Source organism: Scyliorhinus canicula, chromosome 5 (assembly GCF_902713615.1).
Source record: "Scyliorhinus canicula chromosome 5, sScyCan1.1, whole genome shotgun sequence".
Classification (NCBI taxonomy): Eukaryota; Metazoa; Chordata; class Chondrichthyes; order Carcharhiniformes; family Scyliorhinidae; genus Scyliorhinus; species Scyliorhinus canicula.
Window position 1 is genome coordinate 141,379,887 of NC_052150.1, and position 6,248 is coordinate 141,386,134.

At 47.3% G+C, this 6,248-nt stretch overlaps 1 long non-coding RNA gene across 1 annotated transcript; it reads right to left on the reverse strand.

Annotated features, from left to right (window-relative positions):
- Nucleotides 1-1,465: 1,465 nt before the first annotated feature.
- On the reverse strand, nt 1,466-5,322 carry LOC119965640. The gene is made up of 3 exons (XR_005460587.1): nt 5,186-5,322; nt 4,007-4,188; nt 1,466-2,506 (listed from the first exon to the last, which is right to left on the reverse strand). It is a non-coding gene; the product is annotated as an uncharacterized LOC119965640 (long non-coding RNA).
- Nucleotides 5,323-6,248: the final 926 nt, after the last annotated feature.

A 6,248-nucleotide genomic window follows, 5' to 3' on the forward strand; every position in this document is an offset into this window, starting at 1 on the left:
ACATGCACTGGGATCAGGTCAACTTTAGATAGGTGTTGGGCGTGATTCAGCTACCCCATCTCGCCCGACTTGGTATCGACTTGAGGACCCCAGGTGATCGGGCACTGGTAAAGTTGGTACCCTGGCAATCCCCATGGCACCTGGGCATGTTGACATTGCCAGGGTGTCTGGGAGGCACAGCCAGGCTGGCAGCGCCAAGGTGCCCAGGTGGCAGGGTGCTAGGGGTCGGATCTGGGAGAAGAGGGGGGGGTGAGGGGGGGGGGAGGGTAGGGGCCTCAGGGGCCCCAGAAGAGGCAAGTTGGGTGAAGTGGGGGGTTTCTTAGGCCGCGATAGGGGCACTGAGGGAGGGGTCAAAAGATCGGAGATGCCTTTAAAAATGCCGTCCCGATCGGCAAGTAGTCTTCCTGCACTGGTAAGTTCATTTAAAGTAGGAGATCGATGGGGAGTTCCTCGCCGAAGCCAAAAAGAATGGCAAAGTGCCATTGAATAGCAGGGTCTTTCTCGGAGCTGCATGTGCCAAGAACGACCCTACTAAACGTGGCGTTCGGTGTGCTTTAACTTGAGTCTGTTGAATGGTGCCTGTTATCTTCAGTTTTATGTTAATTTTTAGAATCACCAAAGGTCCATGTTTTACATTCTGAATCTTTATGTAAAATAAACAGTAAAACCACTGTTGAACTTTTTAATCAAAAATAATTTAATCTGCTATGTCTCTGTCATTTTATGCCTCTGATTTTATCAGAACCCAGGGTGCATTCCAGACTTGTATTCATCTTCAATAATTCAGCATTGCGGCTGTTGATGTTTAATGTTTATCTTATCTTCAGCCTTTGAGCAACTGTCATCTTCATTTCCTTGGATTCATGAACTAATGTGCATTAACAACTTGCTCCATATATTTCTAAGCTCATAACTTCAAACTACAGCTGGCTAGCCTCATGATTGATTTAGTTTTCTGTAACTATTACATAAAGCTAAAGGCCTGACCTCAGTATGGTTCTGATTATAGAAAGTAGATGATGGTATCGACTTTGCTTTATGAAATACACCAACAATTCTGAAGTATGGTGTTATGGGAATATAGCCACAAGAGCACAGTAAATTATGTTTGATTATATTGTGTGTATCACCAATTTTGATGGCTGAGCCTTTAGGACTAAATTCCCTCCTTGTACTGCTCGGTCTATCCAGTTTTCTTTATGATGCAAAAACCTAACTCTTTGACTAAGCTTTCACTCACCTGTCTCAATATCTACGCTGTGGCTTGGTTTGAAATGTTGTTTAATTCTGTGTCGTAAAGTCGCCTTAGTCTCAGATGACCATAGGCTGCTTTCCCCTCTGAGGGGGGGAGGAGCTGGCTGGTGGTGATTTAACCCGAGGGTCACCACACCTCAGGCGAGAGGCAAGGTTGAGAAGGTGTGGCTTTCATCAATAACCTCAGCCGGTACAGGAATTGAACCTGCATTGTTGGGCCCGCTGTGCATCACAAATCAGCTGTCCAGCAAACTGAGCTAATCCTTGGAATGTTTTACTACTGTGAAGATTTTGGGCAAGATTCTCCGATCGGATGGAGAATTGGGCGTCGGGGTAAAATCTGGAATTGGCTTCGGACACCGATCCAAACGCAATGCTCCAACACCCCACTGACGGCAGGATTAAAGTCCACAACGATGGGAGCATGTAAATGAATGCAAATGGGTCTTGATTCATCCATCTACCTGGTTGCTGCATGGGTGTTATAACGGTTCTCCGCATCAGTCTGCAGCCTCTGGGCAAGCTTCACTAGACTTCAGCGGGTAACGCTTATCACCCAAGAGCCAACTGCTCACCCGAGGGAGTGCCTCGAAGGTGCCAGGAACTGACAAGGATGTATGCAGCATGCACGCTGCCTAGGTATCACACACCAACTGCACATTCAGGGAGTGGAACCCCTTCCGATTGATGAAGGGCACCCCCTGACGAGCTGAAGCTCGTAGATGGACATGTTTGCCATTGATTACCTTTTGGACTTGGGGCATACCAGCGATGGCAGCAAATTACACTACTTGGAATTCCTGGTGTGCCCGTTCCACACTGAAATTTATGTAGTCTGAGAGATCCCGGATAGGTTGCTGCTCAGACCCTGGAAAGATCCAGAGGCAGAAGGATTCAGGACATCCGTCACCTTGATGGCCAACGGGAGTGGGTATCCTCCTCCGAACTCCCATGGTGCTAGGTGCACCATCTTCTGGAGCAGGTGACGGACTATCTCCTTAGTTAGCCAAAGTCTTTGGCTGCACAGGCGGTCTGGCATCTCCGCAAAGGTCAGGCGCTGATGATATACACATTCCCTGATGCAGGGCCTCCTTAACACCTCTCCCTTGGCCTGTTGGACGGCTGGCCCCGGCTCCTCTTGTGCAGGGTCCTCCCAGAGCAGGCGCTGTGCCTCCATCCTCTGTGAGTCTATAACAGCAAACACGGCTAGGCAGATAGCGAGCATTGCTGGCTGTACTCTGAAAATCATTCTCTGCAAGAGGGGTGGAAGAGAAGACATGTTAGCAAGATGAGCATTTCCTTGCTCATCCAAATCCAATAGGCTGCATGGTGACCCTGAGTTTCACTTCAGCTCCACCCTCCACAAGTCCTGCGCAAACCCACCTCCACCTCTCAGCCAGTTCCCCAAATATGTTGCCTTCCACACTGCCAGCCTGTCCCCATCAATGAGTGGCAGCGGGAAGCCTCTATCATCACCATCCATTTCTGTTAACAGGGGCACCAGAGGCTGCCGTAATCCATTTCAGTGATAGGCTCATGTCCTGTTTCCCCAGTGAAGTCTATTGTGGGTGTCCTTAATCGGTAGTAGCACCTGGTTTGTGGTGGAGGGGGTCATGCAGTGCCACCAATTGCTTCCATGCTTAGTGGATTGTGTGTCGGCAGATCCTACAGATGTGAGTGAGCGAGGGAAGTGTACGTCTGCTGGGAACACAGATGTAATGTGCTGTGGATCCTGGGTGTGGGGGCAGAATGGATGGGAGCAGGACCGCAGTGGGCAGGCAGGGCTTGGAGACAGCTGGTGGTCCTGTGGAGTGGAATAGCTGACAGTGTCACTGGTGAGGTCTCTGCCTGAGAGGGGCAGTGTGGCAGGATGGGTGTCAAAGACCAAGGTGCATGTGTCCTTTAGTTGAGGTGAGCTTTGCTTTCCCCTGCTTCCCCTGCAGTGGGGTTGTGATTCTGATGAGTGAATAGAGGAGGTGTGGTGATATGATTTGCATAGCTGTCTGCCATTGGTGCAGAACACCGGCTTACCATTGGCCCTGGTCGGTCATGTGCCTCTCGACCGATTGGTTGAGACCAGTCATGTGACAGCTCTCCGATTGGTCGAGAGGCTGAGTTAACCACGCCTCCATACTGAGGTATAAATAGTCGGAACGCCAGGCGGTCGTCCATTTTATTGTAGACAACCGCAGGGCTAAGTTCTAGCAACTCGTCTCTCGTGCAATTGATGGCTCATCAGGAGGGTCAGCACCTGGTGTGCCGCTGATTGAGCTTGGCCACATCCATCTCGTTGATGGGTCAGCTGGGGTCTGAGTGTTTCCACAGGGGCTGCCTGGGGGCTCCTAAATGACCAGAAGCTCTGTGAATATTTACAGGATACAGTGAGCAGACAGCAGAGTGAGCAGCCAGGGGCCTGTAACTTGTACCAAATGGGTACGTTTAAAACAAATACTGCAGCAATGGCAGTCCCCGATCCTGAGAGGGACACATTGAATCCACAGAACGGTTAGAATTCACTCGCTGCTGCTCCTCTCCAGCCCTGGCATCCACTCCCTGGCAAGCGGAACAATTTTGAACACTTTTTCAAACTTTGCTTACCTTCTCTCTCCCCCTCAGCAGCCATAGCACCCAGTGCCCTTTTGTAAATACTTGTAGTAAATCTCGCCTGACTTTGGCCTGAGGGAGGCGGAGCCCTGGAGCATACTGGGTTAAACACGCTAATCACATTTGTATGCTGGGGTGGGGCACAAACCTCTTTTCCGCTACCAGCGAGGGATCAAAGCATGACGCCCAAACCAACGGCGGGCACGGGCCTCGACTTTGGCCGGACACCCGATTCTCCACCCGAGTGCAGTTCACGTTTGCACCGTCGCGAGGCGCAGAATTTCATCCAGTTTCTTCCCTGGCAATGAGAAGTCAATTTAGCTGTTGAACCTGCAACATTATTGGATTTAAATACACGCTGGTTAAACTGTTATACCGGAAGGGGAATGGAAATACAACACTATAAAAAAACATTTTGTGCACTTATGACATGAGTGCTGTGTTGTTGAGTTAATAGTGAAATATACTATTGATTTCAGAAAGGGTTGCATTGTCCTTTAACAACACATTCTGATCCCCAATCTGTTTTGTGTTAACACCATGCAATTCTATGTCTCTATTTTTAGCTCTTTAATCCCCACTCACAATGGCTTCGCAGCAGGCAGCTGACTGATATGGAGGAAGTGCCATCTGCGGATTATGTGCTTTGAACTGCTTAGAATTCTAGAGTGTTTTGATATTTTAATTTCACTTTATTCATTGCTATGATGAAATGTTATTTCTAATAATCACCAATAGTAACACAGATATCATAAGCTTCTGTTTCAACTCTACTATTTTTTAGTAAAACCCCTCACTTCCTTTCAGTTGGATCATTATACTCATTAAGTGATTTTCATTTCATTTCATTTCATTTTTATTCCTGTCACATAATGTGGAAGAGTGGAGTGAGATTCAGTGGCATCATAATCCAGGTTAACAAAGAAGATAAAATATATATTTCCAATGGTGAACCTTAACTTGGTAATCTCCAAAACTAAATTTGAAATGACAGGTATAATTTTACAAGTCGTGCTTCTCTTGGGGAAGGCTCACCTGTCAGCCGAACAAATTCATAACATTATCCCAATTTGTTTCTGGAAGTATTAGTAACAGATATGGTTGCGAGTTGGAAGTGGAAACAGAATCCCAAAAGGTAGATAATTATATGAGTGGACAAGTAGTTAATGTTCTTTGAAGCCTTGCATCCTCAGAATGTAATGCTGCACTGTTATCAGGATTTATTAAAAACCATATATCACTATCTTTCTTTTCTATCATATTTTCTCTGTCACACATTTATATCACATTTCAACTGACTATTTTTAATCCAATTTCTGATACTTACCTCTGATAAGCTTCTTTTCTCACATAGCTCAATCCTAATGCTGATATTGTCAACTTCCAGCAATGCATATGTCAACAGGGCCACTTCTTCGAGGTAATTATTTCCCAACCTAAACTGCTGTCACTTCTCAATTCAACCCACCTCTTTATGTACTCTTGCTACAAGTTATTAACCCTCTCCAGTAACATTGCCTCCTGCTGCTGGTGACCATACACTGCGCATCAAATTTACGTAGTTTCAAGACATGCCTTTAACAATGTCAGTATTGTCATGCAAGGTCGCATTTTAGTAAGGACACGGGGACTCCACACTGAGTAAAATAAAGAACTTTGTTTTATTTACAATACAATATATACACTGCCGGGTAGATCCCTATCCGGTTCCTCTCCCATTGGTGCCTTACTGGCCAATCTTATATACAATGGTTAATAGAGATCCCCTGCCCCTAGCAGGAGAGCTCATACTCCGCAAAGACCACAGGGAGGACAATCATTCCCACCCCATAGGTCCCATGCGGGATATTACATTACTCCTGCCCTAAAGTCCAAAGACCCCACTCGACGACTGCTGAAGCAGAGAAGGCGGAGCAAGTGGAGGACATCGGACTCTCTTTGGTTCCGGTAAATCGTTGTGTACCTGATGCATCGGTTTAGTTGCCATATATCTCACTGGTGAGCGTCATCTGCAGCAGGAACATCGTAGTGGACAATCAGCAGGTGATGGCTCAACTAGGGACTTGGCATCTGAGACCTCAGATGTCTGCATCTGCTTTCAGAGTGGGAAGCTACAACGTCAGACATGTTGGCATCAAGAGAAACTGAAGGAGTCCCAGCAGGAATGTTCGACAGTGGAGCTGGAGGATCCAGAACAAGCTTCGTTTGAGGAACCTCACAAGGGAGCAACCTCCATGAGCGAATGTGATCCAGATACTGTCTCATCAGTCACCCCGGACCCGAACTTGGTAAGAGACAGGTCCTGTTTGACAGACAACAACCCCAGAGAGACAGCGAGCACCGTCATTGAAGTTATGAACGAACGCCAAAGGTGACGGCGCACCTTCGCT